This window comes from Ambystoma mexicanum, chromosome 8 (genome assembly GCF_040938575.1).
Source record: "Ambystoma mexicanum isolate Mex_15411 chromosome 8, UKY_AmexF1_1, whole genome shotgun sequence".
NCBI classification, from domain to species: Eukaryota; Metazoa; Chordata; class Amphibia; order Caudata; family Ambystomatidae; genus Ambystoma; species Ambystoma mexicanum.
The window spans coordinates 657,919,096-657,931,542 of record NC_090929.1 but is presented as its reverse complement, the minus strand read 5'-3'; the positions used below and the strand labels follow the sequence as shown (position 1 = coordinate 657,931,542).

At 44.9% G+C, this 12,447-nt stretch overlaps 1 protein-coding gene across 2 annotated transcripts in view; it reads left to right on the top strand.

Annotated features, from left to right (window-relative positions):
- Positions 1–12,447, top strand: part of CAMTA1 (calmodulin binding transcription activator 1) — a 3,643,069-nt gene that overhangs the window by 444,177 nt on the left and 3,186,445 nt on the right. The gene's annotated exons all lie outside the window — the stretch shown is intronic.

Genomic DNA, 12,447 nt, shown 5'->3' with positions numbered 1-12,447 from the left:
GACTTTTTGTAGGAAAGAGACTTAACCAACCAAGGCCCTGATTGCTGAAAGTGGAACTGTTGGCTCATGCTGGGAAAGCTCGAGCATGTGCTGTGCTCTGGAATCCCACCTTATCCCATGCTCAAAACATGGGGAAGGAAGAACCCCGGCTACTGCATCCTGACTTATCATTTGTGAACACTTCCTTCTTTCTTATGAGCATTATCCGAAACTTCTTTTGTATTTAGCGTAAGGGTTGGCAATAGGTTTTTCTTAGTATAGGCCCTTTTATTTGACAAGACGCCACCAGGGCTGCCTTATTATTGATGGTTGTATCTTAGATTTAGGTTTAGATCAGGCATTTTTCCAACCTACCCATACAGTTTAATAAACACCCTTGAACTGTGATCACCTGTGTCTGTCTTTACTGTTGCCACCATGAGTTACTTACACAGGTGAGTAAGTGAACAATATCTGCAAGGTGTCACAATTTCATGAAGAAACTGGTAATTTCGCCCATTTTTGTGATTAGGAGTATGTTACAGCCATACAAATTAGATTTTTTATACACTTATACATATAGAGACAGAGACAAGTTATTATGTATCAAAAATTTCAAGAATAATACATACATGATTAAAAGGAAATTCATTATTAAGGTACATATGCCTAATTAGAGATATTACAAATATCTAGACATACAGCAGCTTGAGGGAGCAATTAAAGGCAGGTCAAATGTTATATTAAGCTGCTCGCATCAATGTTCCTGTATGCCGTCAGCTGCTTTCTGCCTACAATCAGAAAATGTCTAGCACTTTCAAATTCTTCAGTCCCACATAGTTGACAATGTCCTAAAGTTCTGTCAAATTTGGTCATGCCCCTGTAATCTTGCAAGATTGGACACTATTACATTTTATTCTCATATAGTCATGTCTGACTTGAAATTCAGTAAGCTGCCTGGGTATCTGCCTGGGTATCTCACCCACATTTGGTACACATGGATAGTAATCACAACAATGAGCCTTAGTTGCAAAATCTATCAAACTTTGTTATCATCAAATATCAAAATGATATTTGTAACATAGATCTTGAGACTTGGTACAGTGGGAGTCCATTCATTTAATTTAAAGTTATTACTCCAATATTTACCATCTTCCATAGGTTTATCAATTACAGCATGCATTTATTGCCGGATATCCCGTTATAATTTCACTGGTGAAATAAACATTTTGCAACACCCGTAGTTGGAAGTTAATGCTTTGCAAAAAATACTGATGTGAGTGAAATGTATACAAATTCTGATTTGTATCATGATCAGGGGCATAACAGAAATAGGAACATACTTAATCACATTTGAGAGAACGTGGCCATTAAAAGGTGGACAGTTTTGTTGGGGATGGGGGTGTCTAAAAACCAGCATGGTAATGGCAATGTAAATTAAGACTGCACACGAATTTGTCAGGTTTTCCTGGTGTTAAACAAACATTTTGAAGAGAATAGAAACATCATTTGCTTGGGGATCGAAGAGAGGGTAAGATGGGGGCACACATGTTCATACACAATGTGAATACAAGGAAAAGTAATTTTGCCAACCATTAGCTAACTAAACTTGATTTTGGAGGTAATCATTTTTTTCCCAACATTCTTTTTTTTCTAAATGCTGAAGTTGGTAAGAGGGATGAAGGTGAGAATACATATGTTTTGGTCTCATGGCAGGATTTCCATGAATCGTTGACAATCTAGGATGTGAGCGGAAACTGTGACACTACAGGTGGGCCACCCCTCTTGTCCGTGTCTCTATTCAAAAACATCCACTCTCAGACAAACAGACTTGAGACCTTTGTCATTTTCTTATTAGAACACTAAGGGGGCAATCCTCAAAACCTGATGGAAGCAGGGAATGATGATAAAACTGCTCATCACATCCTTCCGGCAGAAGCCCCTACATACAGGACACTTTTCTACCAAAGGGGATATGTAACTCTAGTGCAGGGTTGTCCAATTCCAGGCCTCCAGGGCCTGAAACATGTTGAATTTTCAGGATACCCCTCATTAATATTCATGAGATAAATTTGCATACAATGATTCTAAATGTATGAAAAAAAAATTCTCATGAATGTTAATGAGGGATATCCTGAGAACCCATCGAGATTACAGCCCACAAGGCCTAGAGTTGGAGAGTCCCGCTCTAGTGGAAGGGTCAGGTTGTGAGGGCAACTGTTTCTAGGCCCGCCCCTCAGTGCACAGGACCTGCACTACGTTTGACAATGACCATTAGTACCGATGTAGTTTCATGACTGGAACCCTGCAGAAATCAATGCCAGAGCTGTGGGGGGCACAGCCAGCCCAGCAGAGCAAAGTGTTGGGGTTGGAGCAGCCAAGAAAGAAGAGAAATAGAGGAGAAATGTGTTAGTGAGAGGGTGAGCATAATTGGGAGGAATGGATGGGAGGGGGTCCAAGGCAGTGGCGGCACAATGGATTAGGAGTTAGGGGAGTCTGCATTGGGATAGAGGTGGAGGCGCTGGGAGGGGTGTGGGTTCTAATGGTGTCACCCAGGTTAGTGCAAGTGGTTAGGGAATCAGGGCAGGGGGATTTTGTGTAAGGATGGACGCGTAAAGCGGCCAACATGCACACTTGGGGTCCCGAGCAGACCTCCCTCGCCTTAAATGCAGATATTTTTTGATATGCAAAACGCATGGCCCTTTGTGTACCTCTGTGAGCTGTCAACACACACGTTGATACAAAGTTTGAGAAGCGGGCCATAGTGTTGGTACATATCATGGCAGCGGTTCTTTGACTTCATACGGGGTGCAGCCAAATGGTGGTCAATTCAATAAGACACATACTTAATTACGTGTCTTACTTCAGAGATGCGTGCTAGAGACTGGAACATTATCAATGTCTTGACCACGGGCTACATAGGCATTTACTGCTTGCGAGCGAAAAATGGAAGAAAAGTTTGCGTTTGAACGTTATTGAACAAAAGTTGCAGAAAAAAAAACAGTTTGAGGGAAGCAAGACTGACATCAATTTAAGAAATAGTCAATAGCTTGAAACTCTCTCCCATGCCCCCGCCAATAATTACTGTTTCCCAGGGCGTCCCCGAAGCACATACCGCCTTTTTAGTCTTTGAGGACCACTGGTTCGTTATTCCCTTTTGAGGTGCGTAGAATATTAGATATTTGCAAGTAAGAAGTCCAAATGATTCTGCATTAATTACCACTGCCTTGTTTCGCTCTTATGCTTTGAGGGGGGGGGTTAGCTAAAAATAACCAACTTTAATGAATACGACAGTCCGTAAATGCGGCCTATACCGGCTGCTAAAGGCCCACAATCCCGAGTAAAAACGTAAGCAAACGGAGGGCAGTAAATACATACTTGCCAACCCTACAGATCTAGGCATTAGGCTTCTGCTTTTTAGGCAGGCCTGCCGCCTACAGTTTTGGGTGACTTGTCCTAATGCTTTTTACAGTGGCAGGTAATTTCTGTGACTCTAAGGCAGGCTGCAGGACAAAGCATGCACCACATTAATGGGTCTATCTGTACAGTGGGCTGGTAGGTGATTACTTTGATTGGGCTCAGGTTAATCCAGTGACCTGCCAGCTACATGACTCTGTCCTGCACTCTGGCCGTGACAGGCCTTAGGTGAACCACCAATGAAGGCAAGTGGCAGAGTACAACACCGTCACTCAGCATCTGCCCATCAGACCGAGGGGGGTACCCGTTTCCATCTCATTCAGTGTTCAACTTGCAATAAATATGTACTGCCCGGGCTGTTGTTACAGAGCAGTGGCAAACGTTACCTACCAGCTCTGTGTGATTACCTTATGTGAATGTTAACTTACCATTCAGAATTTTACATTTTTAACACTTGAACATCTTTACATGTTGTGCTGTTTGATGGGTTGTGTATTTTAGAATGCTTCAATGGTGCCAACAATGTATGTTTTGTAGTTTCCTGTGATGTCATTGTTATGCAAATTATTGTTTTTGAAACTTGAAAAATCCTACATCTTTTTGGTTACAGAATGTTGGCAACTATGTTCATATACGATGAGAGACTATAACAAGTTGGACTAGGCTGCAGCTGTGTGGAAACAGCCTGCTGGTAACCGGGCCGGGCGCCTGAATTTTCACTGTGGAAAATTCTAGATTGTCAATGAAATGAAAAGGGAGCACCGTCGAATTTGAATGCTTCTGCTTTCTATTTCAATATAGCACGGGCCCATGACAGAAAGAGGCGAGAACGGAAGCCCAGCCACAGATGGGCAGGAGCTCTGCTAAGTAAAGGACCACCGGAGATGAACCGAGCCCCTAATGTTGCTTTGATCTGTGGAGCAATACTGGCAGATATTGCCTGCATTTTGAGCAATCTGATTGTTTGTGGCGCCCCTTGAGTGCATATTGTGAACACCACTCAGGGGCAGAGTCTTAAAAACTAACGTTATTTTTAGAAATGTGCAGGTCACCTTTCTCTCTTCTTGTGACGGTGCAGCGCTGCACGGGGTGCGCTGGCTAGCTCCCTTGCGTATATTAGTGTTGGGAGCATTCTTTTGACACTCACGTATGAGAGTCTCCCATTGCCGATGTGGGCGCCGCAGGTGCATTTCACAGTGACAGGCCATATGATGTGCACAGTTGGATGCCGTTTGTGAATACGCCGTAACTTTTTTTGGGGGGCAAGTGAGATGCACATTTTGGGCCCGATTGATGGAATTTTTTGCACAGTGCAAACTGCCAACACAAACCCTGATTCATGGAACTGTGCCAAGTGTCTTTTTGCCATGCAAAGTCACATTGCATTGCAAAAATACACTTTGCACTGCTCCTCCCTGAATCATGGAGGGGTGAAAAGTGCATTTATGCAGTGCAAAGAGACTTTGCACGGCAAAGAAAAGCTTGGATGGTTCTATGAGAAGGGCCAAAGTAACTGGTTGGACTGGAAGTAGTGGGGGCAGGTTAGCTGCTTTTGATTCAGTGCTGACAGTGCAATCTAAACAGATCATATGCAAGAAGGTCTAGAGCAAGTGGAGCCCAAGCTCCCTTCCTCTCAATTCTCCACCCTGCCCTGGTGTAGAGGCCTCAACGGGAACCAAGGTATGACCGCATGTCCGCCCGAGGGCTCAATTGTAGTAGATTGACGAAGCTTAGCAGGCAGCAAACTCCTCCAAAGTAATTCAGGACACACCCAGAGATGCTGTTGTGGTTCTCCATGTCCTACACTAGGGGTCTGCAACCTTTGGTCCCACATAGTCAATAGTCAGGCCTCATGGGAGCTGTAGTCCAAAACATCTGAGGAGCCACAGGTTGCAGTCCCCTGCCCTAGAAGACCATGGAAAAGTTGGTCCTTGCGAATGGAAACGCGGAGTCGGCCACAGAGACTGCATCTGGGCACGCCACTCACCTCTAGTAAATACCCACCCAGAGCACAGCCCGTCTCACTGGAACAAACCTCGCTTTAGCACGCTATGTGTTCGCTGTGCAGAGGTGCTGTGTCCATTTCTGATACAGACTGCAATTTAGCCCAATATGTATATCAATACTTCAGATTCTATTTTATGGGATGATGGACAGGACCTTTATCTACCCAACATCAAGTCCATAAGCGGTGACCTAACAGGCTCTATTGTTCTCTTCTTCGCTCTCTCACTTCCCTGCTCCGTACCTTTCACACTTTTTGCCTAATCTGCTCCCTACATTCTGTGAGTTGCTTCATTTCCAGGCAACAGCCGAGCGTACCTCCTAACACCTCCCAAAGACATAAACCTCACTTATCACCTGTACACCCTTGCCTGCCCTCCTTATTGCCTGCACACCTCATCATTTGTCGCCACTGCCACTGTTTGCCCAGGGAGGTCCAGCACTTTCCCCACACCTCCTCCACCCCCATCTAACTTCAGTGGCAGGGTGATATTCCCTTCTCCATCTGCCTTCCATCAGCCTGCTGCATCATGGGAGAGCATGCATATTTCATGCAATGGGCTTTGCAGTGCCACAGTGAAATTCATGGGATGCCCACTCCCAATGTTCCATTGCACCAGTCGGGGGAGAGTTTGCATTAGAACAGGAGGTTGACTCTGCCCGTGGCACCTGCCCCAAATGCCATTTACTGAGCACGTCTAGGTGATGGGTTTGCCAGTGGAGGGCTCAGTATTCTTTTTTATTTTTAGCACAAACCAAGCTCGAGAGCAGAGGAGTGCTTTACAATGAGAAGCTGCCAGCATAAACCTTGGCATTTTATACAGTAGTGCAGCACTGTTGATGGAGGTAGGGCAGGATTTTTATTAATCCGGCAAGTATTGTTTAAAGAGAGTGGTTTTATGCAGAACTGGAGGATGGCGAGGCATTTCAAGTCTATGCTGGGATTGAGTTCCAGATGGTCGGGGCATGCAGGCGAAGGACTGCTTGCGAGCCTTCTCTTTGCAGGCTAGCTTTGACTCCAAACACTTGACGGTTTTGCTATGTGAGGCATGAGAGCCTCCAGAGGTGTGGAGTTTAACCACCAGGTATGTTGTTGTTCCGTTCGGGGCTGCTTTGTAGGAGATGAGTGCAATTTTGGATATGATCCTGGCAGGGAGAGGGAGCAGCACAGGAGAGATGAAGTCGAATTTTCAGACACCTCTAATGATGCGGGCCAAGGTGTGGTGGGCTGGCTTGAAGGGGGCCAGGTGCACAGCTGGAAGCCCAGTAAGGAGGGTGTGTCCCTGTCTGACCCTCTGGCTGTACTTACTGATTTACCTGCACTTCTCCCTTACCCTCCTGCCTTGGCACTTCTCCCCTTCCTCTTCCCCGCACTTGCGCCATCTGAAAGACACAAGGCCTAGTAAGATCGTTGTTTGTCCTCCCTTCGTTTCCCCGTCATTGTCTTGTCGCGCCTAGAAACACTTGTGTACAGGCGCGTTATGAATGCCATATCCTATGTGTGATATTATGAGGGCTTCGACCACTGAAAAGAAGTCATGGGGGAGATGAACGGTTTGAGACTGCTGAGTATAGCGATATGAAGCCTCACAGGTGCCTTTTTGTTTTTTTTTGCGACTTTTCATCAATGTGCTTTTTGAAGGAAAGGCTACTGTCAATGGAAGCACTTCACCAATGCGAGTCTCTTTGCTTCGGAGGCCAGCACCCAACGCTAGAAGCCTGTATTTGACTAGTGTGCGATTAATTAAAACAAGAAATCTAAAGCATGCAGGCGATTTTGAATTTGAAGGCCTGGTTGAATCGTTTAGTACAGTCATAGCACTGCCTGCTGCAGGGAGCAGCAGCGCTGAGGCTGGCACGAGTCATCTCTAAAAAGTCCTGCTTTGGAAACCCATGCGCCCAGATGGGACCCGCCAGTTGGCGTTGAAACTCTTGCTGGAATCAATCTTGGGAGCCATCCCTCCAATTGGCTTTTCATCGCCTCAGCTGTCTCTGGGCCTGCCTGCCCACGTTCAGTTAATCCAGGCGCAGAGCTGCTTTAGTGGCTGCATATGGTGGGTCTCCCCTGGCTAGTCAAGTGCAGGGGCCAGCTGGCCAGCCCTCTGCTTCCTTCAGTGCTGCCCACACTAGTCCGCCATTTTAGGAAGCACCGTTGCCAGCTTTGATTGAAGTACGTAGATTGTGTTTTCCTTCATCCTAGAAATAGTTGCTGGAATAAGAGATTATTTTCACAATAATGATATCCACCAAGATTTTAGAATACGTAGTTAAGTATCAATGACTTTGTGTCGTCTTGTCCGAGAGATGCGTATGTGTATCCCAGATGCCAGTGTTAGACAAGTGCCTTGGACAAATACCAGCCTTCTGGAAACTTCTCGTTTTCCCTGTTTTGTCAATCTGTCCTTGCTAAATATGGAAAAACTGCTCGTTTGAATGCTGCTGTCGAAAATGGCGCCCCGACTGCCTATGTGTGGTTTGTTGCCACATGCGTTTTCTCTTTAAGACCCAAGTGCAGTCTGGGATGAACAGACATTGATGCAGTTTGTAATGCTTGACCCATGAAATCATATACAACACTGCCAAATGGCTCAGGTCACGCATGATACATTCAGTCAGTCCAGGGTTCACACACAGCATGCTGGGACTTGTAGTGTATTTTTTTCCATTGATAATATGGGCCTACAAGTCCCATCAGACAAGTTGAAGTTGTCGCACCTGACATGGGGACCACTGTAGACTCTTGCCAACTCTGCTAAGCCTTTTACTACAACTGTGTACTGTATACCTTAACTTGGAATATGTAGGTCTGTTTATTCCTCTGTGCTACTATATGCAATTCTGTAAGCCTCCCCACATCAATCTGCAATATGTACATTTGTAAATCCCACTATACTCTATTATGGAACTTTGGAAACTCACTTCCTTAAAATGCAACATGTAAATTTGTGAATTCTATTGTACTACACTATGGGCCTCATTACATGGAAGGCAGTAACGGTTAACGGTCACCGGTAATGGTACCGGTGACCATTAACCCTTACGGCCTTATTACGAGGTCCCTTTGCAGGTTGGTACTTTAACGCCTGCTTTTGCAGGCGTTAAAAACCAACCCGCAAAGGAACCGCGGTGCTAATTACCGCACCGCAAATTTGCGGTACCGTAATTAGCACCTTCCCCATTCCCATTATGCCCTATGGGGCAAAAATGGGAATGGGGAAGGGCAATGGTGGAAGGGGGAATTACCGCCCCGCCAACCTTGGAATAGGGCGGTAATTCCCCTTTCCACCAAGGCGGTGCCGGTATTTTACTGGCATGAACCATGGCGCTAATAGCGCCATGGTTTACCGCCTACCGTGTAATGAGGCCCTATGTAACTTTGCAAGCTTAAAATATCCTTTGTCGCCGCGCCCTGATACCTCCGGGTCTGGCGCGCGCTAAAAATAAATAAGCAAACAAACTAACTGAGCAGCTATGCACATGCGCCTAAATAATGCTGACCTTCCTCCCTGCTCTTCTGTTGTAAGGCAATAATTTGGTTTAAAAGTAGCACCCAAAGGTACCGGCTCTCACCTGCCACACGCTTGTCGCATGTTATCGCCATTTCCTTCTCCCATAAAACAGGCCATCGCCTGCTGAATCCTAAGCCATTTTGCGACTGCCCAGAGGCTTATGGACCAGAAATTGCACCACGACAAATCCGTTTCAGCGCCTTTGCATTTTTTAACACGTTTTGAAATTGCAGACATAAACAATGTCAACGGCTCTGAATGCCGGCTGTGGGACAATTCACGTTTTGTAAACAAGGTGTTTATCGATGTTTCAAACACAACATTACTGTGCAAGATTAATGTGATGATATATTATTACAAGGCATGATTTCCTGACAAGCAGGCCTCACATTTCAGCTGCAGAAAGATTAACATTTCTAGAGAGCATGACCGAGAAGGACTTGACGTTGAAGCTTTAAACCATTTGAATGCTTTCCGAACACGTGTTATGGAGGCCGGTTCAAGACCCAGCAAGCACAAATGCTTAGAATATAACATTGCATCTCAATAGTCTTTTCAGATTAATCGTCATATGCCCAAAACACCAATCAAAAACAAAAAGAACCAATGCAAGATGTTTAGAAGCAGCGAAATCTCAAATAAAAGAGATATATAAAAGTGTTCTTTTTATAGTAACTCGCGTAAGACAAGGCCGGGTATGGATGGTGTGCTGCTTTGCACAGTCTTGTTTCCAGGACGAGCGAGCATTGCCTCTGAACATCTCTCATGGCCCAGGACTGAAAGACTGTTAGACAGACTTTGCACGTGTCATGTGTCATCAGGGATGTCATCTGTGATGTCATTGTGGTTATACGCTGCAGAACAGGGGGCACAAAGTTAAGGTGGGTTCAGCTGAAGTTCAGGGGTGTTGTCGCGCAGCCTATTTCTTCAGCGATTAATAGCCCTCTGGTTTCTGTTTTCCGTTGTTTGTTTCGTCACCGCTCTCAAGCTTGCGGGACATTATCCTCCGTGCAATATAAATAAATACATTTTCATCTTAACGTCCCAGCCACTAAAGTGTTTTCCCTGAGTTTCAAAGGTTTTGTTGCAATGTATTGCTCACCTTAACGATCCCTGCAAGTAAAGTTTTTTTTCCCCTGAATGTCAAAGGGGTTTTTATACCATCATTTCGAATATCGGAAAAGTGGCTGAAAAGAAAATGCCCCTGACGCCTTCATCAAGTGACTCCCTCAGCTGCGCCAGCTCCCCCCACTCCTCTGACCTCCTCACCTCCCCCGCCCTCTCCCATTCCCCCCACAATATTCTGTGTTTCTGTGATGCATTTTGCTTTGAGATGTCGGCTATTTGCAGGTACACTCCGGGTCATACCTACATTTTTGAGCCTCGTGTTGCAAACTTGGTTCCTAGAATCCCTCCAACTCCCATATTTCGCTAGGTGTCCTCTTGCCTCTCCCACCTCGAACCTGATGGTATTTGCATGTTTTTTGACCTGCAAATGGCTTTTTTCTGCATTTCATTTTCCTATAGCTTGGGGTATAACCGTGGCTATCTCTGGCATCGACAAAAAAAGATAGTGGCTGTTTCATTTATAAACACCCTAAACACCCAGATAGCTATTTATTTTGGAGAGGGGGGGGCCCCTTTCTCTGTCAAATATGTAAAAAAGTACTGGATGGAATAACCCAAAACAACAAATTGTGAGTCAATGCTTCTTGCCCAAGTTGTTTAAAACCTGGTCCAAATCCATCCAGTGGTTTTCGCTGTGCACTTGTCTAAAAATTGACCTTTTTGGTCTATGGGAAAATGAGTGCGGGATAGGTAAAAAGTGCTTTTTTTGTTTTCTTACTAACTATATGCAATAAATATTTAAATGCACTGCATCAAAGCAGCAAGCTACTTGATTTACCCTTTCATAGCAGCAGCTCAGAATGAATCTGATTTTGGTTAGTAATACTACTGCATTTTGGGCAGTTCTTGGTAATATTGTATTGGTAATGTGTTTACTCCACCCACAATACCTTCAGCACCAGTGATTTATCGGCTCGTTGGATTTGTTTGCTGGGGTGTTTTACTACTCACTTTTAATAGATGGTATTATACCACCAGTACTAATCACCAATTATTATCATTAAACTTTGTTTATTTTGGACAAAAAATCTGTAAAACTATACAATTCAGAAATTAGAGCTTCAATTAATCTAGTGCACAGAAAAGTGTTCACATGACCTCCTTTGGCATCTGCCGCCAGGCCTCCAGTAAATAGCTCAGAACGGCATGTTAAACAAAACTGGAATCTGTTGAGGCAAAATTGGAGCACCGTTTTCGCAACAGGTCTTGTACCACCCGCTCCGCACGGATGCCCCTGGAGTTCAAAATGGCTTCCACAAATGTATATGCTGTGCCACGGAGCTCAACCAGAGCTCCAACTCAGATCTCTGCAACCCAGGTGTATAAAGTTCATAGCTGGCCAGGTTTCCCACTTCCATACATGACACCGTGAGCCAGTCCTGTTTTTTCCTCATGCAGGCTGGTACTTGTAGGTCCATACGTACAATGGGAAAAAAATGAGACTTCATGTCCCATTATACAATGAGAGAAATCGGGATTGGCTTGAGGTGTCATGCATAGATCTAGGAAACCTGGCGGCTGTGAATCTACCAGCCTCCCACCCACGCTCCCGGGATGACTCATGTTTGTATGCACAAAAACAAGGTGGTCCTGGGAGTCCCTCCGCCAGACATTAGTCCTGGTTACAAGGCCTTATCCAGATTCTTTAGCTCAATATCTTTCACAGAGGAGAAATATCCAAAGCATATAAGTCTTTGTTCTGCCCTGGGGCAGTCCAGCACCGAAATGCTAGGCAATTCTCCTCTGAACAAGAGTACCAACAGCAAACCCAGACTTGTGTTTTGGCCTGGTTGGACCTCATCAGTAGGGTAGAGCTGTGCCTCTCTAAGAATAGTGAGCAAGGGCTCCACGTCTGGATTCCCCTAGTAACTTAGGGTAAGACCCAAAGTTACTTAAAATATGCACAAGAACAAGGGGAGTCCTGGGAGTCCTACTGCCAGACATTAGTACTGGTTACAAGGGCCTTACCCAGATTCTTTAGCTCACTATCCTGCGTATGCGACAGTGTCCCTGTGTACCAACCCCTTTGCAGGAACAATGTCAAACCCCTCAGGCGGGGTATTTTGTTACATTGCTAAACCGGCCCGCTTTCCTTGGGTTCTATTCTGAGGCTGTCCGACACTGGAATCTATTTTAATTAAATTGAAAATGACGACTGTTAATTTTATTAATCTTGACGCGCTCCCAGACTTAAAAACCTATTATAACTTTTTTTCTCAGGCAGGCAACTTCATCAGCCAATCAAAGCTCGATATCTCCAAATGCCATTCCATGAAGTATAATTAAGGTATGGGTGCGCAGACACCATGTTTTGCGTAATTGAAAAGCACAGGAGTGCTCGGCGCGTTTTTTTTTCACTTGAATTAATGGTACAGACCTTTAACAGATGGCTAATAAGACATCCTTATTA